Source organism: Callithrix jacchus, chromosome 7 (assembly GCF_049354715.1).
Source record: "Callithrix jacchus isolate 240 chromosome 7, calJac240_pri, whole genome shotgun sequence".
NCBI classification, from domain to species: Eukaryota; Metazoa; Chordata; class Mammalia; order Primates; family Cebidae; genus Callithrix; species Callithrix jacchus.
The window spans coordinates 20070498-20090139 of NC_133508.1; the positions used below are offsets into that span (position 1 = coordinate 20070498).

Genomic DNA, 19642 nt, shown 5'->3' on the forward strand with positions numbered 1-19642 from the left:
CAACAGATACTCATAAAAAAAAGCCTTCACTCCCCGGGATAGAGCACCTGAGGAAAAAAAAGGGGGCTTTATGAGTTCTGCTGCAGCAGACTTAAATGTACCTGCCTAGTAGCCCTGAATGAACAACAGAGCTCACAGTTTAGCACTAGAGCTCTGATAAAGTTCAGACTGTCTCCTCAAGCAGCTCTCTGACCCCCATATTTCCAAAGAGTCACCTCACAAAGGACTGATCAGACTGACATTAGGTGGGCATCATTCAGGGACAAAGATAGCAGAAGAATAATCTGGTAGCAACCCTCACAGTTCCACAGCTGCTACAGGAGTTCCCCAGGCAAGCAGGGCCTGGAGTGGATCTCAGCAGTCTGACAGCAGTGGGGCCAGGCTGTTAGAAGGAAAACTAAGAAACAGAAATACTTCATCATCAACAATCTGGACGTCCTCTCAGAGACCCAATCGGAAAATCAGCAACCACTCAGAAGACAGGTGGATACATCCACAAAGATGGGAAGAAACCAGTGCAAAAAGGAGGAAAACACCTGAAACCAGAACATCTTGCCTCCTACAAAGGACCAAAACTCCTCACCAGCAAGGGAACAAAGCTGGATGGAGAATGAGTGTGATGAAATGACGGAATCAGACTTCAGAAGGTGAGTAATGACAAACTTCCATGAGCTAAAAGAACATGTTCTAAATCAATGCAAAGAAACTAAGAACATTGAAAAAATATTTGAGGAAATGATAACAAGAATGGACAACTTAGAGAGGAATAGGAGTGAATTGAAGGAGCTGAAAAACACAACACAAGAACTTCACGAAGCATGCACAAGTTTCAACAGCCAAATTGACCAAGCAGAAGAAAGGATATCAGAAGTCAAAGATCAACTCAATGAAATAAAACGAGAAGCCAAGATTAGAGAAAAAAGCTCAAAAAGGAATGAACAAAGTCTCCAAGAAATGTGGGACTATGTGAAGAGACCTAATCTACATTTGATAGGTGTACCAGAATGTGACAAAGAGGATGAATCCAAGCTGGAAAATACTCTTCAGGATATTATCCAGAAAAATTTCCCCAACCTAGCTAGGCAGGCCAATATTCAAGTCCAGGATATACAGAGAACACCACAAAGATATTCTGCAAGAAGAGCAACCCCAAGGCACATAATCGTCAGATTTACCAGGGTTGTAATGAAGGAGAAAATGCTAAGGGCAGCCAGAGAGAAAGGTCGGGTCACCCACAAAGGGAAGCCCATTAGACTCACAGCAGATCTCTCGGCAGAAACCCTACAAGCCAGAAGAGAGTGGGGGCCAATATTCAACATCCTTAAAGAAAAGAACTTTCAACCCAGAATTTCATATCCAGCCAAACTGAGCTTCATAAGTGAAGGAAAAATAAAATCCTTTGCAAACAAGCAAGTATTCAGAGATTTTGTCACCACCAGGCCTGCTTTACAAGAGCTCCTGAAACAGGCACTACACATAGAAAGGAACAACCAGTACAAGCCATTCCAAAAACATACCAAATGCTAAAGAGCATAAACAAAATGAAGAATCTGCATCAACTAATGGGCATAACAGCCAGCTAGCATCAAAATAGCAGTATCAAAGTCACACATAACAATATTAACCCTAAATGTAAATGGGCTAAATGCACCAATCAAAAGACACAGACTGGCAAATCGGATAAAAAGCCAAAACCCCTCAGTGTGCTATATCAGGAAACCCATCTCACAGGCAAGGATACAAAGAGGCTCAAAATAAAGGGATGGAGGAAGACTTACCAAGCAAATGGAGAGCAAAAAAAAGCAGGAGTTGCAATTCTCATCTCTGATAAAATAGACTTTAAAGCAACAAAGATCAAAAGAGACGAGGACATTATATAATGGTAAAAGGATCGATACAACAAGAAGAGCTAATGATCCTAAATATATATGGGCCCAATACAGGAGCACCCAGATATATAAGGTAAGTTCTTAACGACTTCAAAAGAGACTTAGACTCCCACACAATAATAGTGGGAGACTTTAACACTCCACTGTCAATATTAGACCAATCAACCAGACAGAAAATTAACAAGGATATCCAGGGCTTGAACTCAGACCTGGAACAAGCAAACCTGATAGACATTTACAGAACTCTCCACCCCCAAAGCCACAGAATATACATTCTTCTCAGCACCACATCACACCTACTCTAAAATTGACCACATAATTGGAAGTAAAGCACTCCTCAGCAAATGCAAAACAACTGAAATCATAACAAACAGTCTCTCAGACCAAAGTGCAATCAAGTTAGAACTCAGAATTTAGAAACTAACTCAGAACTGCACAGCTTCATGGAAACAGAACAACTGACTCTTGAATGTTGATTGGATAAACAATGAAATGAAGGCAGAAATAAAGGAGTTCTTCAAAACCAGTGAGAATGAAGACACAACATATTAGAATCTCTGGGACACATTTAAAGCAGTCTCTAGAGGAAAATATATATAGCAATAAGTGCCCACATGAGAAGAGTGGAGAGACCCAAAATTCACACCGTACCATCAAAATTGAAAGAGCTCGAGGAACAAGATCAAAAAAACTCAAAACCTAGCAGAAGACAAGAAATAACTAAGATCAGAGCAGAACTGAAGGAGATAGAGACATGAAAAACCCTTCAAAAAATCAATAAATCCAAGAGCTGGTTTTTTGAAAAGATCAACAAAATAGACAGACCACTAGCCAGACTGATAAAAAAGAAAAAGTGAATAACCAAATAGATGCAATAAAAAACAATAAAGGGGAAATCACCACAGAGTCCACAGAAATTCAAACCATCATCAGAGAATAATACAAACAACTCTATGCACATAAACTAGTAAACCTGGAAGAAATGGATAAATTCCTGGACACTTGTGTCCTCCCAAGCCTAAGGAAGCCAAAACTATGAATGGACCAATAACAAGGTCTAAAGTTGAGGCAGCAATTAAGAGCCTACCACACAAAAAAAGCCCAAGTCCAGATGGGTTCACAGCCAAATTCTACCAGACCCACAAAGAGGAGCTGGTACCATTCCTTCTGAAACTATTCCAAATAATCCAAAGAGAGGGAATTCTTCTCAAATCATTTTATGAGACCAACATCATCCTGATACCAAAACCCAGCAGAGACTCAACAAGAAAAGAAAATTCAGGCCAATATCCATGATGAACATAGACGCAAAAATCTTCAATAAAATACTAGCAAGCCGATTGCAACAGCACATCAAAAAGCTTATCCATCATGATCAAGTAGGATTCATCCCAGGGATGCAAGGCTGGTTCAACATACGCAAGTCTATAAATGTAATTCACCACATAAACAGAACCAAAGACAAAAACCACATGGTTATCTCAATTGACACAGAGAAGGCCTTTGACAAAATTCAACAGCCCTTTATGCTAAAAACCCTCAATAAATGGTATTGATGGAACGTATCTCAAAATAATAAAAGCTATTTATGACAAACCAAAAGCCATGTCATACTGAATGGGCAAAAACTGGAAGCATTCCCTTTGAAATCTGGCACTAGACAAGGATGCCCTCTCTCACCACTCTTATTCAATATAGGACTGGAAGTTCTAGCCAGAGCAATCAGGCAAGAAAAAGAAATAAAGGGTATTCAAATAGGAAAGGAGGAAGCCAAATAGTCTCTATTTGCAGACGACATGATAGTACATCTAGAAGACCCCATCGTCTCAGCCCAAAAACTCCTGAAACTGATAAGCAACTTCAGCAAAGTCTCAAGATATAAAATCAATGTGCAAAAATCACAAGCATTCCTATACATCAACAACAGACGTAAAGAGACCCAAATCAAGAACGAACTACCATTCACAATTGCTACAAAGAGAATAAAATACCCAGGAATACAGCTTACAAGGAATGTAAGGGACCTCTTCAAGGAAAACTACAAACCACTGCTCAACGAAATAAGAGAGGACACAAAAAGATGGAGAAACATTCCATGTTCATGGTTAGGAAGAATCAATATCGTGAAAATGGCCATACTGCCCAAAGTAATTTACAGACTCAACGCTATCCCCATCAAGCTACCACTGACTTTCTTCACAGAACTGGAAAACCACCTTGAACTTCATATGGAACCAAAAGAGAGCCCGCATAGCCAAGTCAATTCTAAGCAAAAAGAACACAGCAGGAGGCATCACACTACCGGACTTCAAACTATACTACAAGGCTACAGTAATCAAAACAGCATGGTACTGTTACCAAAACAGAGATATAGACCAATGGAACAGAACAGAGGCATCAGAGACAACACAACATACCTACAACCATACAATCTTTGATAAACCTGACAAAAACAAGCAATGGGGAAAGGATTCCCTGTTTAATAAATGGTGGTGGGAAAACTGCCTAGCCATGTGCAGAAGGCAGAAACTAAACCCCTTCCTGACACCTTACACTAAAATTAACTCCAGCTGGTTTAAAGACTTAAACATAAGACCTGGGACCATAAAAACCCTAGAACAAAATCTAGGCAAAACTATTCAGGACATAGGAGTAGGCAAGGACTTCATGACCAAAACACCAAAAGCATTGGCAACAAAAGCCAAAATAGACAAATGGTACCTAATGAAACTCCACAGCTTCTGCACGGCAAAAGAAACAGTCACTAACGTGAATGGGCAACCAACAGAATGGGAAAAAATTTTTGCAGTTTACCCATCTGACAAAGGGCTGATATCCAGAATTTACAAAGAACTCAAACAGATTTACAAGAAAAAAAAAACAAACAAGCCCATTCAAAAATGGGCAAAAGATATGAACAGACACTTTACTAAAGAAGACATACATGAGGCCAACAAACATATGAGAAAATGCTCATCATCACTGGTCATTAGAGAGATGCAAATCAAAACCACATTGAGATACCATCTCACGCCAGTTAGAATGGTGATCATTAAAAAATCTGGAGACAACAGATGCTGGAGAGGATGTGGAGAAATAGGAACACTTTTACACTGTTGGTGGGAGTGTAAATTAGTTCAACCATTGTGGAAGACTGTGGCAATTCCTCAAGGACCTAGAAATAGAAATTCCATTTGACCCAGCAATCCCATTACTGGGTATATATCCAAAGGACTATAAATTGTTCTACTATAAGGACACATGCACATGAATGTTCATTGCAGCACTGTTTACAATAGCAAAGACCTGGAACCAACCCAAATGCCCATCAATGATAGACTGGACTGGGAAAATGTGGCACATATACACCATGGAATATTATGCAGCAATCAAAAATGATGAGTTCGTGTCCTTTGTAGGGACATGGATGAATCTGGAGAATATAATTCTCAGCAAACTGACACAAGAACAGAAAATGAAATACCGCATATTCTCACTCATAGGTGGGTGATGAACAATGAGAACACATGGACACAGGGAAGAGAGCACTACACACTGGGGTCTATTGAGGGGAATAGAGGAGGGACAGCGGGGGTGGTTCTGGGGAGGGATAGCATGGGGATAAATACCAAATGTGGGTGAAAGGGAGGAAGGCAGAAAAACACACTGCCACGTGTGTGCCTATGCAACTATCTTGCATGTTCTGCACATGTACCCCAAAACCTAAAATGCAATAAAAAATAATGAATTTTAATAAGAAAAAGACAACCAACCTTCATCTTTTAAATGTCCATATGCAAATTCAACCATGGTCATTTTCTGTACTTATTGACAAAAATTTAATAAACCCTATGCATATACGATTCGGGCAGGGGTCAAGTCGTGTGTGTGTGTGTGTGTGTGTGTGCACATGTGCACGTGCACGCGCATGTTTGTAAGAGAGAGAACTTAATCACCGCAGCTACTTCCAAGTAGGAATTATTTAATATATCTATTTTGGGATATAACATAATCAAACTTCTTTAAACAAATGTATGTAAAACAATGAGGACTGAATAGATTAGTTCATCCTTCAGGTCATTCATTTCCCCGAAATATTTAGCAGTGCTTTAAAACTAGTACTTAGTGAAGAGAATGCTGGCGCAGCAACTCATTCAGAGTCCTGAGTTAGGAATATCTGGCTGGTTGTATGTGGCTCAGTGATTTAGTGAAACCTATGCATGCTGTTGAGTGCAGAGCACTTGTGTTACGTTCTGAGATTTAAAGACATAAACTTGGATCTTGACATTGCTTACTAACTGTGTAATGTCAGATAGTCTACTTAATCTCTCTAATTCCTATCTGTATTTTCTGTAAAATTGGGACTATTGGAATCTACTGCTGAGTGATTTGAAAAATAAATCCGATAGTAACATATAGCACTTCTTGAACAATGCACGGCATATGGTTGGTGTTTGGTGTTACTTTTTTTTTTTTTGCCTCTCTTTATTCCTGCTAAGGAGGCTATGAAATTAAACTATATACATGTTAACATTTCTTAAAAGCATATTTTATACTTGCTCTTCTTTTTTCCTCATGTTGTATTCACTACTCAAAGCAAAGGTTCAGATCTCCTTTGCCTCCCTGTTCTTTTGAGAATAAAAAAATAGCTTTCAAAAAATACCTAAAATGTCTAATTGCTAAATGTGATGCCTTAATTGATTATTCATAATAAGAAATGAAGAAGAGAGAGGAGTCAAAATAAAGATCCAGAGATAGAATTGACATGATGGCCACTGATAGTTGAAGGAGATGAAGAACAGATTATAGTTTTGAACCTAGAAAACCTTATAAAACAAAACTGAGATTCAGAGAAGTTGATGTATTGGAAATACATATTGACATCACCCCAAACTCACTAGGCTAATTTTCATGCAGTATTTTGTGCAAGAAAAATCGCAAGTTCCATTCTAAATACAGGTTCCACTCCAAACTGATAGACAAAGACATTTTAAAGATTTTGTGGAGTAGAAATGGAGGATACTCATCATGGGTGTTGCTGGAAGCGGAAGAAAAACAGCACAGCATCAGATACACTGTGGACCAATACTTTATTGCACAGTTCTTCCAAATAAATTTCACCATTGTTTTTCCTGTGTAGTCATATTTTTTCTAACTAGAACTATAAATAGCCCCAGAAGTTGAGAAAGCATTGGAGAAAATTGTGGAGAGGAAAGCAAAGCAAGTGAAAAAACACATATCACAATGTAGGGAAAGGTAAAAGAATAAAGGATTTCGACCAAGGAGAGCTGGCTTTGATGAAGTAGATGAAAAAAAATAAAGAACTATTGGAAAAATCTAACTGAGGTGTTCACTACCAAGTTTGTTTATATGAACACGTAATGTTAGTCTAAAGAAGACAGCAGTGAAGACCCAAAGAACCAGCTCATCACACTGATAGACATCATATTCATTTCACTGGATTTCATGTGCATTTTAAGAACTTAGATGAGAATGATGGTAGATATGTAATACATTGTAATTATCCTCATTTATATAATGGGAAATTTAAAAAGATTAAAATATAATAATTACTATAATTATAATGGGAAATTGCCTCTAGGATATAGCATTTCATTTCTATAAGCAGGACGTCTGACTTTCGGGAACACAAAACTAGCAGTATATAAGTGGGGGCTATACTCTAAGTTCTCCATGGGAGATGGTGGTGTATATATTTGGTCAGCACTTGGATTTGTGAGACTTCGGATCTCTGAATGGCCAGGGATGAACTGAGCCTTTTAAGGTCTGAAAGCTCTGTTTCTTTTCTGCTACCCATGGATATTTAAAAAGTACTTATCTTCTGTTCATGAATCTAATAGCAAATAACCTAAATATCTCTACAGCCTTTCTACTTTAAATATGACAGATTTCCGTTTTTTGTATATTTGTTCCAAGAACTTAAATGTCTTCATTATGGCAGCTGGATGCCTACCCATCCCTCCTCACTCTCATATTGCTAGATTTTAGCTAATCATAGTTCGTTGAAATTTTTGCATATATATTTCTGAAAGGCATTGTTCTATAATAGTCTTTTCAAAGCATTTGTTCCTATAATTATATTCACTCATAGTATGTATTATGTGCATATGTATAGGCATGTATGAAACATATATTTACATAATTATTTTGTATTTTCTCTCATTAAAATTTCAGCATCATGGTGCTAGGGATAAGTTGTTAATTGCTTTGCTTACTGTCTGGATCATAGCTGGAGCTCAGTAAGTACTTCTTAAATAAATGAATGGGAAAGGCAAAGGGAATTCCCACAGATACGAGTATACATAAGGTCTAAAGGGCAGCTCATTCAGCTTGGGTCTGGAGTCATAAACTGAAGGATGTGTTTCAGAACACATATAAATGAACAATTGCATCAGCTAATTGATTTATTTAGAGGAGTTCTGTAACTGAGTTATACAATTAAGTTAAATATAGGGAAAAAAAACAAGACAAATAATAGTTGTATGAGAACTTAAATATAGTCATAACATAGTATATGACTAAGTTAATGGCAATATTTATATAGTTATATGAACACTGAATATACATTTAAACAAAAATTGTAACAAGTCTTGGATTGTTGAGGGGAGAAAAGTATATATCTTGGGGAAAGAAATAGCCTAAGACCTCTATTCTTAATCCTCATAGGACAAAGGTAATAGATTATACCTCAAATTGAAAAGTTAGCATTATAAATATCTTATTTAGACACATGCAGACAATATCAGAAAAATAGATAAAGATGTTAAAAATGATTTTGTCCAAAGTGTACATAGAGTTACTGTAGGATGAGGCATAGGTGTCTTGAAATAATATCCAGTTGTTGGTTTGTTTTTTGAGATGTAGTTTTGCTCTCTACAAGAGGTAGTCTTTCAGGCTGGAGTGCAGTGGTGTGATCTCAGCTCACTGCAACCTCCACCTCCTGGGTTCAAGCAATTCTTCTGCCTCAGCCTTCTGAGTAGCTGGGATTAGAGACACCCATCACCATGCTCAGCTAATTTTGTATTTTTAATAGAGAAAGAGTTTCACCATGTTGGCCAGGATGGTCTCAAACTTCTGACCTCAAGTGATCTGCCTGCCTTAGCCTCCCAAAGTGCTCGGATTACAGATGTGAGCCATCATGCCTGGCCAATATTCAATTTTTAAAACTCCATTTATGTATTACTTTAATAAAAATATAAATTAAAGGCAAATTTAACTGGATAAGAGGGGTTATGTATAATGAATATATAAGACTGGTGTCGTTTTTAAAAGCTCAGCAGGTTTCTGAAGACTATGAGATTACTAATCAGTTAAGATATTTTTCACTATCATTATAGTCCTCATAAATAATCTATGTGGAGATAATTAATTACATAAATATGGATATTCATGTGAATGAAAGTCCCTGGCCATGCTTATTCTTAAGTGGACTTTTTAAAGATGAAAAGTCTTAGAAAAATGTGAATTTACATTTTCAGAGACAAAAATAATTCATTGATGAAATTTCAGTAAACAGAGCAGAAAATTAAAAGTTGATCTTATTTTTTCCCACAATGTTTCCTCCTTGTATTTCAGCAAATGCTAAATACAAAAAAAAAAGATAAGAAGGAAGGAAGGAGTAGGAAAGGGAAGAAGGGAGAGAAGGAAGGGGTGGAGGAAGGAAAAAAATGACAACATGAAACAAGAGGAAAAACATTTCTAGATAACATTCTAAGAACGTGCCTTGTCGTTGTTGAGTTTCTCACACATTTATACTTGCGTATGTGCTATTCTTCACTTTGGGTTGTTCTTGGATCAATAGGCTGGATATTACAGTGTTTTTCTAAAAATTGCAAAGGTCAATTAACCAAGAAGCTTTGACAGATTTTAGTTTCATGGGTGTAACCCAGACTTCAGCTTCAAATCTGAAAAACTGCAATTTTCTTCTGGTTAGATTTGCACTAGACATACAAGAACACACATTTATCAATTCACAACAATTTGTGACTGGTCTGTTACTCTCTCACCCTGAATAGTACAAAAGCAATAGAACTCAAAGAGATACAGTTTTTTTTTTTTTTTTTTTTTTTGAGATGGTGTTTCGCTCTTGTTACCCAGGCTGGAGTGCAATAGCCGATCTCGGCTCACCGCAACCTCCGCCTCCTGGGTTCAGGCAATTCTCCTGCCTCAGCCTCCTGAGTAGCTGGGATTACAGGCATGCGCCACCGTGCCTAGCTAATTTTTTGTATTTTTAGTAGAGACGGGGTTTCACCATGCTGACCAGGATGGTCTCAATCTCTTGACCTCGTGATCCTCCTGTCTCGGCCTCCCAAAGTGCTGGGATTACAGGCGTGAGCCACTGTGCCCGGCCAAGAGATGCAGTTCTTTACTACTCAGTTAGCATAAATTACTATTTGCACTGGGAAATTGTTTAAGCGGCTATTTGTGAGGGGACTTTAATTTTGGCATCTTTATTGCCTTCCAAAGAAAGTTTATTTAAATATGTGCATACATTAGCTACTTTTTAAATGTTTTCAATGACTTAGACTGCATATATAAAAACACACTACAGTTTTTTAAATGCCTTAGTAATTTAGACTGCATGCATATTACAACAAAGTACTGATATAGAAATCTATTTTCTTGTGATACATAGAATATTTTAATATTCTAGAAATTATACTATATAATCTTGCTAGAGTATACAGTTCAGATTTCAATTCATATTAATGCCATAGCTTGTTTCAGATAAATTAAAATTTTCAGTGTAATAGTTTACATGATAAATGTTCCCATTAAAGATCTGATGGTTGGTACAAAGCCCAGCAGCACAATTACTATAGGCTGCTTTCTACAAGCAATAACAAACCTATTTAGTTTATTTCCTGAAGTTCTATGCAAATATTTGAAGCAGTTTTATGATTTTATTTAGTATCACATCTTATTGTGTGAGTGATTTGAAGTATCACTTAAATGACATACATGTGGTTTAGCACATGTGCACACACACACACACACACACACACACACACACACACACATATACACTGAAGGTTCATGGAATCAAGATTTAACTGACTCAGTGTCCTGGGCAGCTCTTAACAGTCCTCACTTTTCAGGATCCACCATGGTGGTATGCACCTTCTGGGTAGCAAGGTAGATGAAGGGATAAAGAAACTGGCCTACAGGTACATGCCAGTTATCCTTTACGAAAAGTTTCTGGAGGTCATCACAGGACCTGCGGTGTTACATATTAGCCAGAACCTAGTAGCGTGACCTTACTGCAGTTTCCTGGGAAATGGATTTCATTCTGGGCAGCCATGTATCCACCTAAGAACTGTAAATCAGAAGCAAAGGACAGATATAGGGGGAAAACATTAGTCTTTACCACAGTGCAATGATAATACATTGTGGAGGAATGGTCACAAAGTAAAATGGGCCACGTAGTGCTATGATCCTGCACATTTTCTACAGGTAGACTGAAAATTTGGCTACAAGCTTCTTACTGACCAGTGAGAAAAGAAAATAACCTTGTGATGTGATTGAACACTCATCACCATAGCCAATAACTAGGTCAGTAGAAATACAACTTATCTTAGTTGTGAATATGATAAAATTTTCCATTGATATACTTTCAATATTCCCCAAAATAGGTATAATAGATAATTTTAATGTTTCAGGTTTTAAAATAATGTTTCTCAGTAAATACCAAGGTGAAATTTACCAATAGCAACTCTAGAGGAATGAAAAGTTCCTTATATCTGGGTATACAGCTAATGTATACCCAGATATAAGATGGTATGGCTTGATCTAGTGTGTTTATGATAGAGAAAGGATTTTTTTCTCTGGTGGTGAGAGAGCGAGAGAGAGAGTTGGGAGAAAACTTTAATTATAGAACAATACATTGGGGTTGAAGGTAATAGAGCTTAATCTTGTTGATATACCAAAATCATCTGTAAGGCTCTGGATGAGGACAGATATCCTCCCCATACTGCCACCTGCCATGCTCTCATACTAAGTTGGAAGGTCTCAGGCTTGACCTTTTTATCTGTATATATTTTTTAAGTTATAGTGATTATTTTGACACATAACTGGTTGAGAACCATTGTTATAAGATTTGAGAATTATTGGTTCCTTGTTATAAGGAGAGAGACCATTTCCTTCCTTGAAAGTCACACACTAATGAAACTTACAACTAAGAAAAAATTAAAACAAACAAAACCAGACTAGTCAATCCTGTAAACCATTTAGGAACTTGAATTTACAATTAAAAAGTTTCCGAAAAGAAAAATATTCAGGTGGCCAGGGGTGGTGGCTCACACCTGTAATCCCAGCAGTTTGAGAGGTCAAGGCAGGTGGATCATGAGGTCAAGAGAGCTAGACAATCATGGCCAACATGGTGAAACCCCATCTCTATTCAAAGTACAAAAATTAGCCAGGTGTTGTGGCACACACCTGTAATCCCAGCTACTTCGGAGGTCGAGGCAGGAGAATGGTTTGAACTTGGGAGGGCAGAGGTTGCAGTAAGCCAAGATCACACCACGGCACTCTAGCCTAGTAACAGAGTGAGAGTCAGTCTCGAAAAAAAAAAAAAAAAGAAAAAGAAAAATCTCCAGGCTCTGATTTGCCAACATTTGAAGAAGAAATTTCTTCGTTTCCTTGCCTTCAGCTTCTTCAAATTATAACTGTCTCATATTTCATTTCCTCAGATTTCTACCCTTTTTAATCTGGGCTAATGAATCTGTGGTTAATAAGATGGTTAAGTTGTATTGCACTGAGTTCCTGCTTCTCTGAGGAGCCCCTTAAGAACCAATTACATGTGCAGATGCAAAATACTGCTAATGTGGGACGGGGAGGAGCGGGGGGTTTCAGACATCACAAATTGTTTCCCTCACACCAACTGGGTGGATGTTCTTTGATATTGTGCACTATTTGAGCAAACAACGGAGGATAAAAACATTTGAAAGCTAAGGGGTTGAGAGTTGATATATTATTCTTTTTTTTTTTTTTAGATGGAGTCCCACTCTGTTGCCAGGCTAAGGTGCAATGGAGTGATCTCAGCTCACTGCAACCTCTGCCTCCTGGATTCAAGTGATTCTCCACCTCCCAAGTAGCTGAGATTACAGGTGCCCACCACCACATCGGGCTAAAGTTTTGCATTTTAGTAGAGACGAGGTTTCACCATGTTGGTCAGGCTGGTCTCAAACTCCTGACTGCAAATGATCAAACCACCTAGGCCTCCCAAAGTGCTGATACACTATTCTAATTGACCTTAATATCCAAGCAAGGAACTCCTTCTCTTGTGAAAAGACTGTTTGCACTAAGTCGATTTATCCAGATTGTATACCTTTTATATGTGGTTTTATCACCAGCAGTTTCCAGCTCCCACAAAACCTTATAACAAACATCTGAACTTCATCCCCTAACTGTGACCCACATCAACCCTCATCTGCCAGGTAACTTGCCCCCAGAGATTCATGGGGGCTACCACCTTTGAAGTAAAGCAAGGAGTGATTTTATTAGCTCCTCTACCTGAAGAAGGGAAGACAAGAAGGAAGTACCACTGCACTTCAGCCTGGGTGGCAGAGTGAGACTCCATCTCAAAAAATAAAATAAAATACAACAAAATGAAATGAGTTATCATTAATATTATGGAACAAAAAGCAACATGAGAGTTTGGGGAAGAAATTATATTTCCAACTGAGTGAAGTTTTAGCAGATTTTGTGATACATATTAAAGCATTATTTTTCACCAGTGCCACTACAAAATTTGTTCGTGTATATATTCAGATGTGTATATATTTGAGAAATAGCTTGTAGATAATTGAACTTCAAAACACTCCTCCAGTCTCTGCCCTTAATGTCAAGAATGTGTCTGTTCTCTTGAATGCTGCCTGGCTTTAACAATTAAGGATTGTTTTAATGATGCAAGAGTCTCAGACTTTATTATGTTAAGAAAAATTCAAAAACTCTAAATCATCCTCACAATATGTTGTTTTGATGTCTTTTCCTGAATACCTATAAAAATACATGGAAATCTGACATTCACAGCAGGCCTGATCTACTTGTAATATAGTGTGATGCATGCGATGACATTTGATATTATTTGGTAGGTTGAAGCGTGTGTGTGTCTTAGAGAGAAAAGGAGCGAAATGGGTATAGTAAAGGGAGCATTGGTGGGCTGTGCAAGGTGGGTCACGCCTGTAATCCCAACACTTTGGGAGGTCGAGGTAGGTGGATTAGGAGTTCAGGAGATCGAAACCATCCTGGCTAACATGATGAAACCCCGTCTCTACTGAAAAATACAAAAAAGTAGCTGAGCATGGTGGCACACACCTGTAGTCCCAGCTGCTCCAGAGGCTGAGGCAGGAGAATAACTTGAACCTGGGAGGCAGAGATTGCAGTAAGCTGAAATCATGCTACTACATTCCAGCCTGGGTGACAGAGCCAGAAGACTCTGTCTCAATAAATAAATAAATAAATAAATAAATAAATAAATAAATAAATAAATACGGAACATTGGCATATAAGTTAGAATATCTAAATGGTTTTATTCTTTGCTTATCTGCTATTACATTACCACAAGATAGAAGGCATGTTTTCCTAGTTTTTTCTCTTAATTTTAGTAATTTTATAATTTTTGTAATAGAAGCTTAACTTGTCATGTTGGAGTTTATGTAACATAGGACTGTAGAAATAAATTGTGATTTACACCTGCTGTTTAATTCAGATGAAGATCTTGATCCAGGCTTTCTTCTTCATGAACTTTGCTCTTTCCATTAATTTTCTGGGTCTGCTCTGAGAGTCATTAAAAATATAGGGAACCCTTACCCTCAACTGACCAGAAGACTCACTGTGTAGGAGCTGTTCGTACACTAGAATGTTTAACAACATAGATACTTGTGTGATAAAATTATTTCGGGTAGAAGATTTTCATCCTGTACCACTCACACTACTCAGTGTTTCTGTAAATGTCAAAAGGAAGTATACTATTTCTTTGGTAATTCAATTCATACACCCTCAGTATCAAAGTTTTTTATATGACCTACTACAAGTAATTAAATGTTTTCTGCAAATTATTAATATCAGAAGTGAAATAGGGAACACCATTACAGATGCCATGGACCCTAAAAGGATAATAAAAGAATACTCTGAACAATTCTGTGTTCACAGTTTGCTAATCTAGATGAAATGTTAGTTATATAGGTAACTTGCATGTCATGGGGCTTTAGTGCACTGATTATTTTGTCACCCAGATAATCAGCATAATACATGATAAGTAGTTTTGTGATCTGCAGCCTCCTCCCATCTTCCAAGCTCAAGTAAGCCCTGTTATCTGTTGGTTCCCTTCTTTGTGTTCATGTGTCCTCAAAGTTTAGCTCCCACTTATAAGTGAGAACATGCAGTATTGGCTTTCTGTTCCTGTGTTATTTTGCTTAGGATAATGGCCTCCAGCTCCATCCATCTTGCTACAGACAGTATAATCTCATTCTATTCTGTGGCTGCATAATATTCCATGGTTAATATATCCCACATTTTCTTTATCCAGTCTACTAGGTCATTCCCTGTCTTTGCTATTCTGGATAGTGCTATAATGAACATGCATGTCCATGTGTCTTTATGGTAGAATGGTTTATATTCCTTTGATAACTTTTTGATAGTGAATATAAACTGACAGTTACTAAGTGCATACTTTATATGGTTCATGCAGCTTAGTCTATTGCATGTTAACATGTGTTATCATGCAATAGACTAAGTATCTTCTTTAATTTCTATTAGGTAAATCATATTTAGATGTGATGATCAAAAATATCTCTTCCAATAACAAAAACTTTATGGGCTGCCTATTTTAAGTCTATTTCTTATTCAGCATTAAATAAATACCAGAAGCTAAGCCCTGGGTCTGCAGCAAAATGGAAATAGTACATTCTCTAGGACTTTGAGAGAGGCAGGCAATTGAAGCAAGAAATTAAAATAAGGTATGATAGGGAAATGTACGATGTTACGGAAATGTATAGCAGTAGAACCTAACTTAGACCAAATGTCAAAGAAAGGAAATCCTAAGGGAAAAGACTTGAAGCCTGAAAGATAATTCTGGTATTGGAAGATAAATGTTCTATGCAAGAGGCAGCATAGTGTGAGATGATATTGTGGTTTGCTTTTGCATTTCCCTGATGATCCACGATATTGAACATCTTTATATATATATTGTCCACTTGCATGTCTTCCTTGGAGAAATGTCTTTTGCTAGTTTTTAAATCAGGTTATCTGGGTTTTGTGCTATTGAGTTGTAAGAGTTTTTCTATATATGTATATATATATTTTGAATATTACTTCTTTATCAGACATGGGGTTTGCAAGTATTTTCTCCCATTCTGTAGGTTATCTTTTCACTGTGTTCATTGTTTCCTTTGGCGCTCAGAATAGTTTTAGCTTGGTTTGGTCCCACTGGTCTTTTTATGCTATTACTTGCATTTTTGGTGTCATATTCAAAAAACATTACCTAGACTAATGTCATGATGTTTTCCCCCTATGTTTTGTTCTAGGAGTTTTATAGATTTTGGTCTTATGTTTAAAACTTTAATGTGTTTTGAGTTCATTTTTCTGTATGGTATAAGATAAGGATCAAATTTCATTATTTTGCATGTGGTTATTCAGATTCCCAATACCCGTGTATTGAAGAGTCTATCCTTTACCTGCTGTATATTCTTAATGTCCTTGTTGAAGATCAGTTGACTCTGTATGTGTGGGTTTATTTCTGGGCTCTCTATTCTGTTCCATTGACCTATGTGTCTGAATTTATGCCAGTACCATACTGTTGGATGGATTACTCTAGGTTTGTAGCATATTTTGAATTTAGGACATTTAGTGCCTCCAGCTTTATTATGTCTCAGAAGTACTTTGGTTAGTAGTCTTCTGTGGTTCAGTATGAATTTTAGGATTGGTTTTTCTATTTCTATGAAAACTGGACATTGGGATTTTGATATGGATTTCATTTCATCTCTAGATTGCTTTAGGTAGTGTGGACATTTCAACAATATTAATTTTTCCAATCCATGCACATGAGATATTTTTCCATTTGTGTGTATATTCTTTTTTTTTTTTTTTTTTGAGGCGGAGTTTCGCTCTTGTTACCCAGGCTGGAGTGCAATGGCGCAATCTCGGGTCACTGCAACCTCTGCCTCCTGGGTTCAGGCAATTCTCCTGCCTCAGCCTCCTGAGTAACTAGGATTACAGGCACATGCCACCGTGCCCAGCTAATTTTTTGTGTTTTTGATAGAGACAGGGTTTCACCATGTTGGCCAGGATGGTCTCGATCTCTTGACCTCTTGATCCACCCGCTTCGGCCTCCCAAAGTGCTGGGATTACAGGCTTGAGCCACGGCTTCCAGCCTATGTATATATTCTTTAAAGATGATCCTTTATGTTTCTACGGCATCAGTTGTAATAACTCCCCCTTTAATTTCTAAGTTTATTTATCTGGGCCTTCCCCTTTTTTCTTTGTTCATCTAGCTAAGTGTTTGTCAATTTTGTTTATCTTTTCAAAAAATGAACCGTGTATTTTATTGACATTTTCTATTGTTTATTGTCTATATTACTTATTTATGTTCTAATCTTTATAATTATTTTTGTTCTGCCAACTTCAGGCTTAGTTCTTTTTCTTTTAGTTTTCTGGGAAATACAGTTAGGTGTTTGTTTAGGATCTTTTTTTAATGTAGATATTTATCACTATGCACTTCCCTCAGTACTGATTTTGCTGCATCTCACAAGTTTTGCTATGTTGCATTTTCATTTTATAAAAATGTTAATCATTAACCAAAGAAATTTTGTCCGAGACAGAGAACATGGCTAAAACTTATTTTCAGTGGCTTCATAATGGAAAGTCCATCTCATTAGGCAACCTCACACAGTTCAGGAACAGTGTAGCACACAAAATTGCCAGAAGCCTTCATAATACCGGTTTCCTCTGCAGTGGCTTCACTGCGGCATTCAATTCATCTTCATCTTCTACTCTTTTCCCTCTTGACCATCTATTGTCTAAAATGTGAGACTTATCCAGAATGTATACCCTCTATATGTGCTTTTGTCACCAGCAGTTTCCAGCTTTTTGAAAAGATAAACAAAATTGACAAACAGTTAGCTAGATGAACAAAGAAAAAAGGGGAAGGCCCAGATAAATAAACTTAGAAATTAAAGGGGGAGTTATTACAACTGATGCTATAGAAGCATAAAGGATTGTCTTTAAAAGGAAGACAAAAATCTCATTCAAACAGCTCTACATACATGAAATGTTTTGGATGTGTCAGTGTACAAGAACAAATTGAATACCTTTCTTCTTGTGTTTCTTATTAAAATTTTTGGTATTCTATTTACACACACAACAGATGACTGAATTTTTAAAAGCACATAGTATCACTCCTTTTTTAGATGTCATAGGTAATCTTTGCATTATCTTAAAATCACTTGATAGTTTGGGAGATCTATAAAATAATTTTTGTCACTATGTTGTTGATTTAGTGGCTTAAATATCCCATCAGATCAGTTAACTGCACACCGTGAAGCACGTGTTAAAAGCACATTGGAAATTGTTCTGTCAGTAAGCTAGAGACAAGGCTATTAGATTTTCTTTCTGTTCCAAATGAAAACCTTATAAAAAATATCTGAACTTCATCCCTTAACTGTGACCCACATCAACCCTCATCTGCCAGGGACTTGCCTCCAGAGGTTCATGGGGGCTACCACCTTTGAAGTAAAGCAAGGAGTGATTTTATCAGCTCCTTTACCTGAAGAAGGGAAGACAAGAAGAAAGAAAATGTCAGATCCTGTAGTGTCAGAGAACAAATGTGAAGTTGATAACCCAAGTTGGATTTCTGAACAACTTTTTCTGTTGAAATATTGTTACCCTTGACAGTTAAATTCTGTTGTAATGTTGGAGTAGTATAATAATAATACCTTCAATATACATTCAACACTATCTTATTCCAAAGCATTTTATTTCACTCTTTCATTTATTTGACTAAAATTTACTAATGACACACTAAGGGCCAGGCACTGTTATAGGCACTGGTGATATACATACCATACTCTCTTAAATTAGCTTAATTTCTCTAGAATTTTGCTCTTTTTCTCTCTCTTTTGAGAGAGGGAAACTAGTTTATCAAATGTTGGTATAAGCTAAGTCAAGTTACTAATAAGTATCAGCACTAGAGGTCAAATTTAGGTCTTCAAAAGCATTGCTCTTCTCATGTTTTGTGAACAAATCTCTGTGGTTGACATTGCATTGCAGAAAATTGCTTCTAAAATTCCAAATTATAGACAAATAAATATGTGTTTTAGAGAAATATTTGTTTTAGCATTGGTTATTAGTTATATATGCATAGTCCTGCTTCTCAGGAGGTATCATACATATCAGGACTCCTGAAAAATATTGGAGTGAACAGATGCTAATGGAATGTATTTCCAAATACCACATAATACATGACCTCTTAGTGCGTTAAAGATTTTGTTTCAGGATAAAAAATAGTAGGCCTCACATTGGCTCTCAGATATAATTTACATCCTTGAACACAGTTTACAAGAAATACTGTATTTTGGGAGATGGGGGGCGGTGGTACTTTCCTAGATCAATAGAGCAATGCTTTATTTTTAAAGCATATGTGAATAATCTTCATGAGTCATCTAAAGGTTAGATCTCCAGAGCATATTGGGAGACAGAGAGATGGGGTTCACTTACCTCAAATTTCTAAGAATGAC

General features: G+C 37.1%; 1 protein-coding gene across 3 annotated transcripts in view; it reads left to right on the top strand.

Annotated features, from left to right (window-relative positions):
- Nucleotides 1–19642, top strand: part of MALRD1 (MAM and LDL receptor class A domain containing 1) — a 619714-nt gene that overhangs the window by 277825 nt on the left and 322247 nt on the right. The gene's annotated exons all lie outside the window — the stretch shown is intronic.